We start from the raw sequence: 19,173 nt of genomic DNA, 5'->3' as shown, positions 1-19,173 counted from the left end.
AGAGACTTAATTTATTCTTCCTACACAAGAAGTAGAGACTCAATGTGCATCTACAGCATCACATCTTACAAAGGAGGAAGAGATTGTGTATATCCTGAGCTCAGCCCTGCGAGGCTCATTACAGATTGCACCAGAAGTACAAACTCAGTGTGCACCATCTACACAAGAAGTAGAGACTCAATGTACTCTTAGAGCATCATAGCCTCAAGAGGATTTATCAGACTCTATTCCATTGTAAAGCATGTAGATGATCTAAGAAACATGAGTCCTTGAATATTTTTACCTTGTTTGTGTTACCTATAATGATGGTGTTTTTTTTACTTATGTTAAATGTTACAGCACATTAGGATATTTACTTATGATATTTATTCCATTTGTATTATTATTTGATTATATGTGAATACATAAGGGGCATTCTCTCATGGATACATAAGGGACATTTATCATGGATACACTTGATGAGAATTTGCGACTCAAAACGATAAGATTGCTCAAATCATGCTATAGGGTCAAAGTTTATAACATCATAGACTCATAAGAGCCACACTGCATGAGAATTTGCTACTCAAAAATAAATTGTATTAGCAATTCTAATATGATTTTCTCAGCCCTACCAGGCTTGCTACAGAGAATATAAAATAAGATTAACTACTATTATAGGCCACACAGGCCAAGACCACACTAGAAGATCTCATCATTAGTATCTCTTATCTTCTCAACAACCCAATCTACTATTACAGGCCACATAGGCCAAGACCACACTAGAAGATCTCATCATTAGTATCTCTTATCTTCTCAACAACTTAATTTTCCACAGACTCCACGTCCATATCCTCAACATAATTACAATAAAGGAAGAAATTCAAGTAGTCATAGATTGTTTCTTTATAATCTTTTTGGGAGTTGTTCTTTCAGCATATGCATCAAATCGGCCATATCGAGTGTTGCGATACCATAGGTTGCTTAAGAAGTCTAAGAGATCTTGTCGTGCTTTTATAATACATTATAAAATTCTTTCGCTCTTTGCTATCTTCTAAGTCTCATTCCTCTCTGCCCGCCTCTATGCATCGAATTCCTCTCTCTCCATCCGTGTCAGTGGTGGAGAGCCTTGTCAAATTCTTGCATCTCTCCTTGCTCCTTGGCCAACAATTTATGCTTTGAGACTGTCGAATGTTTGTGACGATGCCAAGGACATCCATGGATGGGGAGATGATAAAATAAGAGTGATGAAAGAAGAAAGTGCTCGTAGAAGAACTAGGATGGATGAAATAGGGGAGTGTGATAATTATATTATTCTTGTCTTCAATCACTTTATTTCATAGATTTAAATGTATTCAAAAGCTATCCTCTCATATGTCTCTCACATTACGATCTTGCGTCTTTTACTATACTCAATTGACAACTCACCTCTCTAAATTTATTTAATCGGTTTCACTTTATTTGAAGTCTAACTTATTAGATACAATAAATATCTCATGATGAGAATCTAATATTTATATCATTCTTGTGTTCCATGACCTTATTTTATAGATTTCAATGTACTCAAAATCTATCATCTCACATGTCTCGCATTACGGTCTTGCATCTACAAGTCTAACTTATTATATACAATAAATATCTCATAATGAGAATCTAATAATTATATCATTCTTGTGTTCCATCACTTTATTTTATAGATTTCAATGTACTCAAAATCTATTGTCTCACATGTCTCGCATTACGGTCTTGCATCTGCCAGTCTAACTTATTATATACAATAAATATCTCATGATGAGAATTTAATAATTATATCATTCTTGTGTTCCATCACTTTATTTTATAGATTTCAATGTACTCAAAATCTATCGTCTCACATGTCTCGCATTACGGTCTTGGATCTGTTACATCACACAATCTAGTAGTCTAGCATTCTCCAACCATCATCTTAGCGCCATCTCAGCCTCTCCCAATTCTTTATTCTAAATCTTTCATCTCCCATTATGAGTCTACAGTTCTATAAATCCCTCTCTAGTCATTTGTCTTCTACATCTTGCCTGCAGCTTTACAGCCAAACACTTCTTTCACTTTGCTCTCATTACCTTCCTCGTCTCCTTAAGCTTACTCCTTCCATCTTGCCCATAGCCTTATAGAGCAAAACACTTCTTCCACTTTGCTCTCGTTACCTTCCTCTTCTCCCCAAGCTTACTCCTTCCATTTTGCCCACAGCCTTACAGCCAAACATGTCTTCCACTTTGCTCTCATTACCTTCCTCCTCTCCTCAAGCTTACTCCTTGCATCTCCAAGTCTACTCCCATTATCATTCTTGCACTCATCTCATAGCCTTACTCTCAAACTCTTCTTCCATCTCGCCTTACTCCCTCACCATCTCTTATTCCTATAGTCCATATTCCCGTAGCTTAAAACTTCATGGATCTTTTTGAAGTCATCAATTCCATGGAGGAAGCCATTAGCACCAACAAGATTGGATCGCCGAGATTGAGGCGAACATGGAGCAGAATAAGAGATAGCAAGCTCCATTAACCCTAAAAAGGAGAAGTTTGATGCTCAGAAGTGCCTAGAGAAGGAGGAAAGAAGAGTAGGTCTACTAGCAAAATAGATAGATTAACTTTATATAGGAGAGAGCTAACAGACTATCTAAGTGAGGTTACTTCGCATGGCTCGTTATGGGAGAGTTCCACCCCGGGAAGTGCAAGCCATACAGAATCAAGAAAGTGCTATATAGGAGAAAATTTATAATTTCTTCTCTTCCGTAGTTTTAACTACATTGATCATGATGAGATGGTCTTAGCCCTTGAATGGGTTGAATCTAGGATATCAATAGCAAATATTAATGCCTTCTAGTGAGAGCGTTATTGTAACTTTTGGTGTTTGTTAACACCATTATAAATATTGTGAGAGTTTGCTTAGTATTGTAACTTTTGAAGGTGTTTGTTAACACCATTATAAATATTAAGAGAGTTTACAACTGCCGAATCTTATTTTTTGGTCTAACTTATCTATGTCACGTTAAATTTTATAATTTTAATTTCATCTCCTTTAAAAATCTCTAAATAATTGCTTGTTATTATGTTTTCATCTGTGCTTTGAAGATTGGGTTTTTTCTTAAGTTTTATCCAAAAACTAGTCCAAAAGTATATGCAAAAAAGAATTTGTACATTGACAAGTCCAAAATTAATGAAATAAGTGTTTCCGATAGATATTAGAAGATTCAATGACCATAGTTGTGGCTTGCTTCGATACAAAATGTGTTGAAGATATCCTTGGCATTGCCCCACATCCTCCTTTTTGTTGATTCCTTCGAGCAAGCTTTATGCATAAACTTTGAGAGTATCAAAAGTATCAATGTATGTTAGCTAACAAGCAAACCAAAAAATCAATTAAAGAATTAGATTTAGCACGTCTTTGAATCTTATTAATATTGTGTTATTTTCATTACCATATTAATAACAATAAAAGTCTTGATGCCAATTCTTTGAGCACTAGGAAAATTTATAAATTAGCACCACTTATAGAGAATGTAGACATGTTATTGGGTTTGACAAATGGGATCATTCCTTAATTTTTCTCTTATTGTTGGTATGTTGTCTTTTCCAATCTTCCACATATTTAAGGTAGATTCTTGCAATTCTGCCTACAATATATCGACCAAAGAATACAAGTGCCTCCACATCACTTAGTGAATCCACACTGTGCATAATTGCAATATGTCGTGTTATTCTACATACAATTAAATTTCCTTAGGGGTGTGGGTTTCCTCATTATTTCGTTCATTTGTTTTTGTTCATCATCATGACTTTGAAAATTTGATAGTTTCTATCAAGATATACTCAACAAGCAATCGCAAGATGTATGCATTGAAGCAGCACCATTATGCTTTGCGACATTTTCTCTTTTAATACTTACGGCTGCACTAAGTTTACATTTCAAGTTGTTAGCTCCTGTGTAGCTTTAGTCACTACCGACTCACGAATTTTAACTTTAAAGACCCATTGGTTCCTACGAGCTTCCCCATGTCCCAAGTATGTTTTTGATCTTGTCAGTCAATCAAAATTAGCAAACAGTTGGACGCCCGATGCAGATGCAAATGTTGATCCACCAAACTGATAATTGTAAGGAGCAGTAGGAATGCAAGTAAAGCAATGATTTGATACTCTAAACACTCAATTTCTATCACCTACATTGCATTTGCATGATGCAAAGGCATTGACATCACAAAAATATGAGAGAGAGAGAGAGAGAGAGAGAGAGAGAGAGAGAGAGAGAGACTGTGTGTGTGTGTGTGTGTGTGTGTGTGTGTGAGAGAGTGAGAGAGAGAGAGAGAGAGAGAGAGAGAGAGAGAGGGAGGGAGGGAGGGAGGGAGAGCAGGAGGGAGGGAGGGAGGGAGGGAGAGAGAGAGAGAGAGAGAGAGAGAGAGAGAGGGGGGGGGGGGGTTTCAAATTTTAATGATTTAAAATAAAGTTTTTTGGATAATTATTAATTTTTATGGGATTTGAGGGAGGGGAGAAATGACTGAGTATTCAAATTGGCTTTCTGAAAGAGGACCAGGGCCATCTTTCATCATTACAAGACAATCAAAGAGAGAGAGAGATAGATAGATAGATAGAGAGAGAGAGAGAGAGAGAGAGAGAGAGAGAGGGGGGGGGGGCGAAGCAGGGAGGGAGGGATATATTTAGGGGAGGGGGAAATGACTATGAAATTTGAATTTAGGGGGAGGGAGGGAGGTTTAATTTTTTGTGTTTTAAAGACGGGGGAATTCACAAGCAGGATCTTATGATATCACATGTGTATGATAGGGGGGGTTTTGGAGGTGAGGCATAAGCTTATACATTAGGGGTGGGGGACTTCTTTACTTTTTCTCATTCTTAAGTTTAAGCTAGGGGTGCCTTGACATCTTTGGTGGGGAAGAGGGAGGGGTGTAGGGAAATACAATTTTTTACCCCCTAAACATAAAAAACACACAATACACATTTGAGTAGTGACAATCAGTCATGTACCAAGTGTGAATGAACTAAGCCATAGATATGGCTAGTTTTAGGCCATGGTAGGGAAATTTTTGAATATTACCCACAGGTGAATATTTGAAGATGGTCTAATCTATATCATCTAAGTTTTCTTATGGTCTAATCCAACTAATTGAGAAAGAACATAGATTTAAGGAAAGGGGGGACATAGTGCACTTTTATGGTATCCTTATAAGCTTAAATAGGGGTGTTTTATTATGCTACATGGACCCTACATAGGGGGTTTTCTTGAAGTTCATGCATGCAGGTAACGTCCCCCTTGTAGTAAGAGTGAATCCCTCGGGTTTTAAAGTTGAATTATTTTTTGTGGGTCTCTCAGATTCTAGGTACCACTACACTGAAGTTCATAAAAGAGCAAGTTCAATTGTGGGTCAATGTTTGCTTGGGTGTAGCCAATCGCAAAACTATTTTTGGGGTCATTTTGGGGCCGCAATGCGATGTGCTCCTGGGTGAATATTTGAATTTTGCATGGACCCACACTCTCGCCGAAAATTTTCATGATGTCATGAAGGCACACTGCCGTAATAATGAGATGCAATCTATTTGTTCAGAACACCGCATAGCTTGATGCATGGCATCTCTACATTGCTTCACGCAGCATAGTCTCTGCAGCCTTTTGCTATAGCTTTGCCACCTATCACTGGGCATGCACCCATGCAGATCATTAAAATTGAAGGCTTGACCACCTGTCATCGTGCAACCTTTTGTCACTTCTTTGCCTGTAGTCCATGCAAATCATAGCTTGTCTTGGAGAGACCACCGTGCTAGTTCTTGGAGTTATAGCTCTATTACCCATTTTTATGTATTATAGAAGGAGGTCTATGATGACGAATGTGCTGGCAAACAGAAGGAGATCTATGAAAGCCACCGTGCTGGTTCTTGGAGTTATATATTTATGTACCAAGAAAAATGTATTCCGTTGTGCAACCAAGCAAAATGCAATTGATGATATGGCCCTTGAGGGGTCCCCTTTAGGGGCAAGGGCCATATCAACATGCCATGTTAGTCGAGTGGCATCCTGGATATTATATAATGCATGTTGATATGACCCTTGCCCCTAGAGGGGACCCCTCAAGGGCCATATCGTCAATTGCATTTTTTGAAAGTTTAATTGTATTTTTCTAGATGTATATCTCCATGCAACCATAATGGTGGGATCGTTGGAGTTATTTTAGTGCTATTTTGGTCATAAACCAAGGAAATTATAGTCCTTCTTTCTTGGTATTTTAGTCCTTGTTGTAGTAAATATAAATGAGGAAAAAAGTACAATTTATTGAGTGAAAATTGAGCAAAATAGATTACAATGTACATCTATGACCAATAACAGGTTAAATAGAAATTATCAACTTACACCGAGCAAAAATTGCACAGAGGATCTTAGATTTATAAAAACTCAATAATTGCTGAGAGCCTTAAAGGCCAAAAGATTATAGGTAGTGGCCATAACCATTCAAATACAAATATACGAGTTAACAGACAATGCATAGTGAGAGCCTCAAATTCCCAGGTATTTTTTGAGAGACTTGACTCCTCTTGGGCTCTTCACATCCGACGACACCTTGTGGAGTCATGCTCTCTAGAGGATGTTCCGACCACTCTTTTTAGGGCTGCTCACTCCTCAGTCGACTCTCCATGGGAGATCCTTGCTAGCATTGCATCATGGCACATTTGGAGAGCCAGGTGCACTGAGGCTTTGGAGGGTTGCCCTCGCTGCCTTTCTGCTTTGGAGACAATACAGCACTGCCTATGGGATTGCAGATAGGTGAGAATCATATGGAAGGGGATCTTAGGTTCACCCTTCTCAGATCTTGGCCAGTACTTGGACAGATATGACACACACTCTGATGGTCATTTGGGCGACCATGCAAGGATCATCTCGAGCAGCTTCCTCCAGGAGAGTTACTTTTCTCAGAGATTGGAGAGACTCTCCCTTCTTTGCTGAGACTTCTACAGGGTTGAGATGGCATTTTCAGCCTCAGCCTTGGTTTCTTTCTACCTCATTCCTCTGAGGTGTTTTTATTACATGCTTAGCATGGTGTATTTTTGCACAGAGCTTGCTCTTGCGGGTTTCTTTCTTACTTAATGGAAGTCTCTTTTTTGGAAAAAAAAAAAAGAGCCTCAAATTGAACAAAAAGAGATTACATAAATGCCTTAGAGACCAAAACATTACATCCAGTGAGCCAAAAGATCGTTGAGGGCCCAAAAGATTACATCCACCCATTACTGAGAGACTCGTCTGAGTAAGAGGAAATTTGTACAACTTAGTTTTTTGCCAGTCTAGCTTGTTGCATTGAAAATTTTGGGGAGCCAAAGGAGGATACAATGGAGAGGACTCAGATTATGGCCCCCCAAGCAAATCGAGAGTACTCTGCTCTAAAAATATTGAGTCCTTCCTCGACATCTAGGGGAACCCATACAGCACAGTGGTAAAGGCCCTCTGTGAGCATGTTATCTAAGGTGATGACATTCATATGTGTGAGGAAGCCCCTGTGGGAATGAAGGGTCTCCACTAGTGCTAGCATTTCTACTCCAAGTGAGTGCAACACAATCACCTTATATGAGAAGGCAGATATTATTGGGATCATAGAGCATTCAGGGGGGGTGGTACTAGGCATGCTGAAGATGAGTGGGTGAGTAATAGATGAGCAGGGGAGCAGATGTAGTGATGAGAGATGGAAGAGGGATCATGGAGCAAAGTAGAGCACGGGAGAAAAATAACTAGAGGAGGGGTGTAGAGCAAAGTAGAAGAGCATGGGTGGATCAGAGCAACATAGTAAAATGCCAAATGCCATGGATCTTATATATATTATAAAGTTTGATCCATATTAATTGCAGGATACCACGGTGGAATCCCCTAGACATGGGCTAGTAATCATGAAGAAGATGCCATGTGGTGCCACTCCGATGGCTACTGGTAATTAACTGCTAGCCCGATGGAATCTTAGCCATGACAGACGTGGCTGATGAGAGCCAGCACCAGTGGATAGTAATTCTCATTACTATGTCTAATCACTCATTACCATTCACTCTAGTTCTCTACTGAGCATGTGAGCCTGGTGACTGGTAATTTTTACTGCACTCATAGTGATCATGCATGCTAAAGTGTGGTGGTGGTGGCGGCATGGTGGAATTGTAGCCACGAAAGATGTGGCTCATGAGAGCCACCACCACCGAGTAGTAATTCTCATTAGCATGTCTAATCACTCATTACCATGCACTCTATTTATCTATACTGAGCATGCGAGCCCGGTGACTAGTAATTTTTATTACACTCATAGTGATCATGCATGCTAAAGTGCGGTGGTGGGTGAGCGGTGGCACGGTGGAATTGTAGTCACGATAAACGTGGCTGATGACAGCCACCACCATTGGGTAGTAATTCCCACAAAAGTAAATCATGAAGCCTAATCATATCTAATCCCTCATTACCATAATTTAATGCACTCGTAGTAATCATCATGCATGCAAGCTCGGTGGTGGTAACTAGAAGTTGAGTAATTATAGGCCACTACAATCACTGGTAATTAATTTCCAGCCATCTTAACTGCCACCACAGACGTGGCTGGGCATCTTAGATGCCACCACAGGACCTCCAGCAAAAGGAGGAGTTACTATGGGCGTATAAGTTGGCAGAGTTAAGCAAGCAGTGTTGTGTAATCCGAGTGTGTGAAGAGGTCTGCCATTTTGCAGCAAACTATAGCCTCAAGAGCTAGGAGATGCTTGCTATAGAGAGGTTGATAAGATAGTTGGGAGCTTGAAATTTCCTTGAAAAAGCAAAATGTCGTTGTTTTTTGAAATAATAAAAATCTTGCAGACATTTCTTGAACTTGTGGATATTCTCATGGTGCTCGTAATACCTGATTTTGTATCGACCTGCTTCCATGTTAGTACTTAAATGTTTTAAGTAGCTCGATGGTTGAAATTTGATGGTTAACTACTATAACCAGTCTAAAGGGCACTAGCACTATGCAACAAATTTAAGGATAGCACGGCAGTAGTGTAGGGATAGCATGGTAGTAGTGCAAGATTAGTGTAGGATAAGTTATCTCCAGTATGGTGGTTGGTTGCACTAGAATATGAACCACCAACACGGTGGTTTTCTTCTATTATTACAAGACGAATGCATTTGTTATGGGAAACTAGTGCGGTGGTTGTTGGGATATACTAAAAGCAAGCATGGGATGAAATATGACAGTTAACGGAACGATAAATAGTCTAAACTTGGGCATTTTTTTAATATAGCACTATGCAATAAATTTTAGGATAGCACGGCAATAGTGTAAGGATTGTAGGATGTGTGGATTCCTTATGGGAAACCAACACGGTGGTTATTCGGATATACTAAAAACAAGCATGGGTTTGATCGTTTGGGATTTACAAAAACAATTTAATAAAACCAGCACAGTGACTGTTTGGGATATACTTAAAAGAAGCAGTCTCAATACAAATTCCATTTTGTAGGACAAGTGGACATATTGTTTCCCTGCAATGAGACTACATATATTTTCTTAGTACTATCTCAGTCGTCCTCATCCACCACTGCTCCAAGATGTGCTCATGCGTGTCTAAATCCAATTTGAAGACACTCTTGCCCTTCTTTCGTTGTGGCACAGGTTGCATCTGGAACTTAATAGCTCTTGCTAGATGAGAGCACACATGTTTGTGGACTCTTATGTAGCAATTCATAATTGTAGCCTCTCTTGGATGTTTTTTTGTACCAAAAATCTCCGACTACTACATCCCACTTCTCAATGTTTCCTCAACCTTGTACTTAGATTTTGTGCACTGCAATAGAAAGTATGGGTCATCTTCCTCATTCTCCCCAGAATCTGTGGACAATTGCAAAGCTATCCCCCTCTTCTAGACAGTCAGTGAGGTCATCAAAACTCTCCCCAAATTGTGGCGAGTCGTTTGTCTCTCCATTGTTTGTCACTCCATCTAAACGTAGAGGGAAAGCTTGAACTTGCTCTGATGTCTTCACAGTTGCACTATTATCACAATCGTCATGATCCCATATGAGGCACATACTGCAGAAACAAGAAAGTTTTCTTGTTTTAATCAATTGATAATTTGAAAATCCCCATACGCTATGCAGGCCACAAACTCCTTTAATTTTCTCGCAACCGTGATGACTTTGTTAGATGTCAATGCTCCACTCTCGTGTAACTACAGCTAACTCTACTTGTAAGCCCCCCCATATGAGGAGAAGTCATTTGAGTAGCTCAGTTATCCAATAGGTCCTGGTTTGGACACCAAATGGGGGCCATGTGTGGCCTGATGGCTAGACGGCTTCAGATAGAGTTGGCACACCACCAACTAGGCTACATGCAAGTGCGGGAAGGCATCCCTTGATTGACCACACTGAGGGTAGATGGAGCATTTCTCGGGGCAGCCCACTCTTGGGTTGCGGGGCCCGTTTGAAGCCTCAGATGATCCTGGATGGCTGTGGGCCGAACGGATGCCGTAGGTTAGTTGTTCTATTTTGCACACCGGTTCTATCGTATGGTTGGTGGCCTACCCCCAGTCGACTGTTTTGGGTGGATTGGGTTGGCCACCCAATTGAGCCTAACCGACTACGACTGGTGGCTATATAAGAGCAAACCTGTGAAGCCCATTTCATCACTGGCTACAACAACCTTGGTTCCTTAGCATTCAGCCTTCGTCTTCTACTGTTTCCAGTACGCCATCGAAGCTTCTTTCACAGGAGTGCATGGCTGGGAGGCAGCGCCATCTATTGTATCAATTCTACAGTAATCAATTTTTTATTCTCCATACTATCTTGTTTTTCTCTCTTGCGTACGAGATCCTATTATCTGTTGAGCACAGACGTTGTATTATTTTCTTACATGGTATCAGAGCCTAGACTCTAGCAAGAAGATTTGGTAGTGTGTTTCTGTTTCCGAGCAGATTGTGAGAGATGGCCCAGCCCACAAGATTGTGAATCCCACCGTTCGGCGAAAGCGGAAAGTTGGATGGCTATAACCATCCTCTTTGGAAGTTCAAGATGAAGACCATCCTAAGCGCATATGAGCTTTGGGACACTGCTACTGGGGCGGACGTGAGGCCAGTTTCGAGACCGACGAATCCAGCCAATGCAGGACAGCAGATAGTACCAACTACAGATGAGATTCTCGAGTGGACAAGAAGAAATGCATATGCACTGTGTTCTATTGTCTGCAGTGTTAGTGATTCCATCATGGCGTTAATTCAACATGTCACCACAGCAGAGGAGGCATGGATGGTCTTGAAAAATCAGTACGAGACCACGAATCAGATGCGGATTCAGGATCTGGAGACTCAACTCGTGAATGAAAAGTTGTCTGAGTCTGAAGCGGTAGAGAAGTTCATCACAAGGGTGAAGAATCTGCGCGATCAGACTGCGATTGGCATCACCATCACCAGCGAGAATCTAGCATGAAGGTGCATATGGATTCTCCCACCAAAGTATGATGGTCTTGTTATGGCATTGAATATGCAAAACAGAAATCCGCCCCTCAACTTTGAGGATTTCAGTGCGATGCTTCTGGAGGAGGAGATGCGTCAAAAGACGAGGACTGGAGAAGATTCGGCTTTCTGGACCGGATCAAAGAAAGGTAAGGGTAAGGACTCTGGTAACCCATCTTCTTCTTATGATAAAAAGAGAAAGAAGAAGATCAAGTGCTTGTATTGCAACAAGGCAGGGCACAAGCAGAATGAGTGCCGCAAGAAGATTGCAGATGAGAAGAACAGAGTAAAGAAAGAGTCCAGCAACAGTGCACAGGCAGTACCCATAGAGCTCTTCATCGCAATTGAGGAGATTTGCACGGAGGTAGTTCATGTACCTACAGATGAACCTTGGATCATTGACAGTGGTGCATCGCGCCACATGAACAGTCGGAAGGATTGGTATACCTCTCTACAGCCGGTAGGGAATGACATCATGGTAGCAGTCGGCAATGATGCAAAATGTCCAACAAAAGGAAAAGGTACGATTGCTCTCAAGTCAGATGGAGTTGTAAAACAGTTGTTCGATGTTCTTTATGTGCCAGATATCAAGAGGAACTTGTTGTCCACTTCTACGATCACGGATCGGGACCTCAAAGTTCAATTCGATAAGAATGGTGCCCAGATCCTGGATCTTCAAGGAAAGGTCGTTGGTAAAGGTACACAGTGCAACAACATTTACGAACTCTCAGCTTTTAGTGCTTGAGTGGATGTGAAGAACACTAAGCTGTGGCATGAGAGGTTTGGTCATCTAAACCTTAGTTCTTTGAAGGAGATGCATAAAAGTTGAATGATTGTAGACCTACCAAAAATTTCAGATCTGCCCGATGTATGTGAAGCTTGCATGATGGGCAAGCAGCATTGGCAGCCCTTTCCTAAAGAGGGCCAGTAGAGCAAAGGCTCCTCTAGAGCTCCTTCACACAGACCTCTGCGAAAAGATGGAGACGGAAGCTTTGGGTGGTTCCTTCTACTTCATGACGTTGATCGATGACTAAAGTAGAAGGATATGGATATACTTCCTGAAGATGAAACACGAGGCTTTCAGTAGGTTCAAGGAATGGCATGTAATGGTTGAGAAAGAATTGGAAAGGAAGGTGAAGAAGCTGAGATCAGACAGAGGTGGAGAGTTCACATCGACTGAATTCGAAAGTTACTGTAAAAGTCACGGAATCAAGAGGCAGAAACCCCCACCACATACATCACAACAAAATGGAGTAGTAGAACGCAAGATGCGCGTCATCTGCAAAATGGGCCGGAGTATGATGAAAGGGAAAGATTTGCCAAAGACTTTCTGGGCTGAAGCATGTAACACTACAGTTTACATCCTCAATCGTAGCTACACGAAGGCTGTGAATGGGATGACTCCACTGCAAGCCTTTTCTAGTAAGAAACCTTCAGCTGCACATTTCAGAGTTTTTGGATGTGACTGTTTTGTGCATGTCCCTGATGCTACCAGGACCAAATGGGAACCAAAGAGCCGGAAGTATATTTTCTTGGGCTACAGTGAAGAGGCAAAGGGTTACCATCTCTATAACCCTATTACCAAGAAGATAATTGTAAGTTGCGATGTGGTCTTCTCAGAACAACCACATCAATTGGAGGAGGATGCTTCCTTCCCAGACAACCAGGACCAGGATATCCATCCAGTACCACAACCAATAGCAGACCGAACTCCCCCAACGGTGCTTGGGAGGATTCAAGAAAAAGAAGAAGAAGAGCCTGCAGAACCACAATGGCAACGGCCATTCCCAAAGTGGGTAAAGCAGCTTTTGGATGGTAGAGAACCTCTAGCAATTGAGGAGGAACCATCCAAACACCGCCGGTCCAAGAGGTTAGAGGTCCAGCAAAGAAGGGCGCAGGAACACTTGGTCAACTATGCTTTGATGACAGAAGTGATCCGTGCTAATGAACCCAAGTCTCTTGAAGAGGCACAAGGCGATGATAGGTGGATGGAGGCTATGCAGTCGGAGTATGGCTCCATAATGAAGAACAACACTTGGGACCTTGTGGATCGACCACCAAAGCACAAGGTAATCAGAACCAAGTGGGTGTACAAGATCAAGTACAAGTCCGACGGCACGTTGGATAAGTACAAGGCTCGGCTCGTGGCAAAATGATTTGCATAGGTACATGGTTTTGATTATCAAGATACTTTTGCTTCCACAACTCAACTAACCACAATTCGTAGTGTTTTGGCTTTAGCTGCCCAAGGAAGTTGGCCCGTGTTTCAGATGGATGTGAAATCCGCCTTTCTGAATGGAGATCTCAAGGAGGAGGTATACGTGGAACAACCACCAGGTTTTGAGATCCCCGGTTCAGAAGGTAAAGTTTGCAAACTAAAGAAGCCACTTTACGGGCTGAAATAGGCCCCACGAGCGTGGTACCAGCAAATTGATGCCTACTTTCTGCAAAATTGGTTCAGGAGGAGCCCATCTGATGCAAATTTGTATATCTTCAGAGAAGGAGGTAGGTCTATGATCATGGTCCTTCATGTGGACAACCTTGTCATAACAGGGAACCATGAAGAGAAGATCTCACAGACGAAGCATTTGCTAGGAAGAGAGTTTGAAATGACAGACCTTGAACTAATGCATTTCTGTTTGGGGATTGAAGTTTGGCAGGAGCCGAAATAGATCTTCATTTCACAGCTAAAATATGCTGGAGAGATACTGAAAGCATTTGGCATGGCTGAGTGCAAAACAGTTGGTACCCCTATGGAGATTGATGCGAAGCTCTCAAACGAGGATTCATTACCACTGGTGGATGAAGCGAAGTATAGAAGGCTTGTGGGTAGCTTGATCTACCTGTGCAAGACACGGCCGGACATCAGCTTTGCGACTGGTGTACTAAGCAGGTTTTCCAATAAGCCCCGGGAGAACCATTGGAGGGTAGGGATGCAGGTGCTGAAATACATCAAAGTCACACTTGATTATGGCATCACCTATACCAAGGGCAACATCTTGATCGAATTCTGTGACTCGGATTGGGCAGGAGATGTGGACAGCAAGAGATTAGTGATAGGGTACTGTTTCTCACTTGGATCTGGAGTTGTGTTATGGGTCAGTAAGAAGCAACCCACAGTTGCTCTTTCTTCTACCGAGGCCGAGTACAAATCTGCATGCTTTGCTTCTTGCGAGGCAGTGTGATTGAGGAGGATTTTAGGGGACATGGGTGCAGTGCAGAACAAGCCTACACAGTTATCATGTGACAATCAGAGTTGCATGGTGATTGCAAAGAACCCGGTGTTCCACGCTCGCACAAAACACATTGAGATTCAATATCACTTTGTACGCGAGCTCATCATGGATGTAGAGGTCGACTTGGTGTACTGTTCGACTACAGAGAATGCTGCGAACATCGTCACGAAGGCTCTTGGAAGAGACCTGCTAGAGAGGCATCTTCATCGGGCATTGGGCCAAAATAATAAGTTCACTTGTGGGTGGACCAAAATAATAAGTTCACTTGAGGGGGGGTGTTAGATATCAATGCTCCACTCTCGTGTAACTACGCGGGAAGCAGCTAACTCTACTTGTAAGCCCCCCCCCTATGAGGAGAAGGCATTTGAGTAGCTCGGTTATCTGGTAGGTCCTAGTAGTTTGGACACCAAATGGGGGCCATGTGTGGCCTGATGGCTGGACGGCTTCAGATAGAGTTGGCACACCGCCAACTAGGCTACATGCAAGTGCGGGAAGGCATCCCTTGACTGACCACACTAAGGGTAGATGGAGCATTTCTTGGGGCAGCCCACTCTCGAGTTGCGGGGCTCGTTTGAAGCCTCAGATGATCCGAATGGCTGTGGGCCAAACGGAGACCGTAGGTTAGTTGCTCTGTTTTGCACACCGGTTCTATCGTATGGTCGGTGGCCTATTTCGGGACTAACCCCCAGTCGACCGTTTTGGGTGGACTGGGTCGACCACCCAATTGAGCCTCGACTGGTGGCTATATAAGAGCAAGCTCGTGAAGCCCATTTCATCATTGGCTACAGCAACCTTGATTCCTTAGCATTCAGCCTCCATCTTCTACTATTTCCAGCATGCCATCGAAGCTTCTTTCACAGGAGCGCACGGCTGGGAGGCAGCGCCATCTATTGTATCAATTCTACAATAATCAAATTTTTGATTCTCCATACTATCTTGTTTTTCTCTCTTGTGTACGAGATCCTGTTATCTATTGAGCACAGACATTGTATTATTTTCTTACAGACTTCTCCTTTGCATTTCATCCACTTCCACTTCATGGAACACTCTGCATACTATAGTATTCTTAAGGCTTTGTTTACTATATGTTGAATGCGCGCCTGTGGAGAGGTTGGCTATAAGCCATGTAACAGCATCATGGGCATCATTGAGCTTTTCTTGAGGGCATGCTAATTGGTGTTTAAATAGAGCTTTATTTGCTTAATAACAACACCGCATCCATCAAGTTCACCCTTGCCATGGCTAGACCCAGAGAAATTCTACATCATGTCTAGACCGGTCAAGGATTTGAACCTTGAGACGAAGTACAATCCACGAGCTGATTTAAATTGAGAGGCAGCACCATCTGACCACACCCAATGTTGTTTTATATTTTTTGCATGGGGATTTTCCTTTTTTAGCCATTCCCAATGCAGTAGAAAAGCATGCTGCACAAATAGGGTGTCATGTTCCCTATCATCTCAAATGTAGAAATGGTAAGTGCATTGCACTGACCTAGACTCCTGTGAGTCAGCAAACAGATTGGCATCAGGCGTGGAAGAATCAAGCAAATGATTGTACGTGATATGCACAACAATTGTTATCTCCTTGTTGTACCAGTGAGCACTTTGTATCTCATCTTATTCTTGAAAAGAATAATTTTTTGCAAAATCTATGACAGATACAATAGTGTCACGGGGAAAATTGGCAAGGCACGTCTTGAACTACTTATCCTACCAGCTGGCCGTGAAATTATGAAGCACATATTTTGGGATGGATTGAACCACCTGACCTACAAGCTCCCTTGGCTAGGTGCTCTTATATGACAATAGCCACCTCTTTTTATCGGATCCTTCAACATTGACATTTTCAAATCTCCTCCATTTTAGAGAAATGTGGTTGTCTTCCCTCATTTCATTTGGATAGACATTGAATGTCTTCTTCTTCAGCTTCAAACTGCAATGCTTGCATGTGCCACAAATGCATTCAATCATGTGCCACTCATGGTCTCCCTTTGGACAAACCACTGGCTCCCACAGAGACCTCAAGCTACAAAACCTTCCCTCCCTTGCAACACATGATGAGGATCCAGGTAGCCTACAGACTGCGCATTCATTGGGGAGGCATGGGCATCGATCTCCATGGAGTAATGCTCCAACATGACTAGATCTCAAGTCATTCATAGCTTGTTGGGCCAAGTCAAAGTCTATGTTTTTGCAACAACAAACATTCCTATCTTTGAGTTTCCTAATGCAACAGGGATTACAATGCTCAAAGCTCCTCTGCCCAATTGAAATGTTCAGATTCTGATCCATAAACTTGAGATACAACTCCATCTACTAACTTAACATGCGGGAACAATAGAACAATGAGCCCCCTTTTTGCTACTACTAAAAGAATACAAAACACAGTCTAATTAAAGTATATAATGAAGCAAAATAAATTTCAACCGCCGCGCTGGTTTAGGACAGTCACAATTTCAATCACCAAGCTACTTTAGGACAATCAACCACCAGGCTGGTTTAGGACACGTTCAGGACAGCAGTCACAATTTCAACCATCGAGATGGTTTAGGACACTGTCATAGTTTCAACCACCACGATGGTTTAGCTTGACAATCTCAACTTCACATATTAGACAATAACAAGTATATTGCTTTTCATTTCTAAATTTCACCATTAGAAAATAACAATATATTGCTTTTCATTTCTGAATTCCACAATTTAATAGTGGTATATGACCCGAATAGCAGGAAATTAAATTTAACAAATCTAAGTACTAAGAAACACAATAATTTCAACCATCGAGTTGGTCTGTCTGTTGAACCATGCTTGTTAAGGATAATCACATAACTGGTGATTGAGCTAAAGTAGCCATGTTTGCATGATGTTTCAACCATTGAGCTGGTTTAGTAAAATAACAATATATTGTGAAATGCTCAACCATGCCACTGGGCTGGACAACAACTAATGTCTATTCAACCACACTGGTTCAGGACAATCACATAACTAGCGATTAAGCTAAACCAGCCTATGGTAGCATGATGTTCCAACCACCAGGCTGGTTTAGGACAACCACATTTAGTCCAAGCTTAGTTGAAGAAATGAAACAAGTAAACTATCACAAAGCTCAATCACAAACAACCACCGGGTTGGTTTAGGCACCACTGACCTGCATTGTATTAGCATGTGTATGATGTGCTACTCAAACACCTTGCATCTCATCCGTTTCTTAAAGGTGTCCTTTCTATTTGGAGAAACTCTCGTATTTTTGTGCCAAATGTCGTCACTGTAGCAATGACTTCTGCACTTAGGTTGTCTCTCCTTTTCTTGTGTTCTCTTAAAGCCCATAAACTTCTCACGGATCATGCATTGCTTCTACTCTACATTCAACCACTAAAGCCACATTGGTCCTTTTGATTGACAACATCTTTGACATTGTGCACCCAAGCCGTTTCTCCTTTGTTTCAGGGGACATCAACATAGCTAATGTCACCCTCTTTGCAGCTAGTTGATCTAAGTTGTGCACCCCTTTCACTTTTTGTAGGCCATTTCTCAAGTTAGAGAGAATCGCCTCTTGGGCATCCATCTCCCGAGGTGTTGGTAGGGTTGTTACTCTACGAACTTTAGGGTGCAGGCTAAAGCTTGTGAAGACTCAAGACTGGTAATCACTGAAATGGCCTAGAAGAAGCTCTAGTGTATATACACTTTTCATGGGGGCTTCAATCTAATCCAAAGCAATACTACCATTAGCCTCTTTTGGACATCGTTCATCGACGCTTTTTACTTTATTGAATATTGCTACCTTAAATGCTCCCACCAATCTTGACACCACAATTCTTATTCTTCGCTCCAATGGCAATGATCGAATGCATGCATCTGCAACCGCTTCTTGTTGCTGCTCTGCAAGGAGTCTTGTTTCTTCTCATTGTTTCTCCCTTTACAGATGTTGCAAAAGTGTCTTCCGTTTGCTGATTTGATACCATGCCAGCGCTTTCCTCGATCTGCACTCTATTCTTTGTGCCTTGACCTGGATTTTTGGCTTTCCTGTGTCATAGTCTCTGTTTGCTTCTCTTGCAAGCCATGGTGAGCTACATGTTGCCATTGATGCCATGGCCATGATCAGTCAGAATACACCCAGAGAAGCTAGCTGGTGAGGCAAGCAAAGAATAGAAGATAACTTACCCAAAAGAAGACAATGGCAAACCAAACTCTATGCAAGGTCACGTCAAGGTGCGTGCAGGATGCAGGGCATTTGCAGGGCAGGGGCACATTGTAGGTACTTAATCTTCCAAGATTTGATGGGCGAGAGGTGTGAAAATTCAAAATTTGTGGGAGTAGCAAAAATTTTAGCCATCAGTTTTATCCCCTCCGACGATACACGTCAGTAGACCTGGATATCCCAAACAAGTGCAATGTGGCCTAAAATGCTTCAAAACACAATAGGCCAAAGACACGCTATTGGGTTTAATGTTGTGTATTATTAAATGCAAT

The sequence above is a fragment of the Dipteris shenzhenensis genome, chromosome 26 (assembly GCF_047967505.1).
Source record: "Dipteris shenzhenensis isolate YYH24624 ecotype China chromosome 26, Dip_SZ_1.0, whole genome shotgun sequence".
In the NCBI taxonomy this organism is placed as follows: domain Eukaryota; kingdom Viridiplantae; phylum Streptophyta; class Polypodiopsida; order Gleicheniales; family Dipteridaceae; genus Dipteris; species Dipteris shenzhenensis.
The sequence above is the reverse complement of the archived record's forward strand: the minus strand, read 5'-3'. Positions refer to the sequence as shown.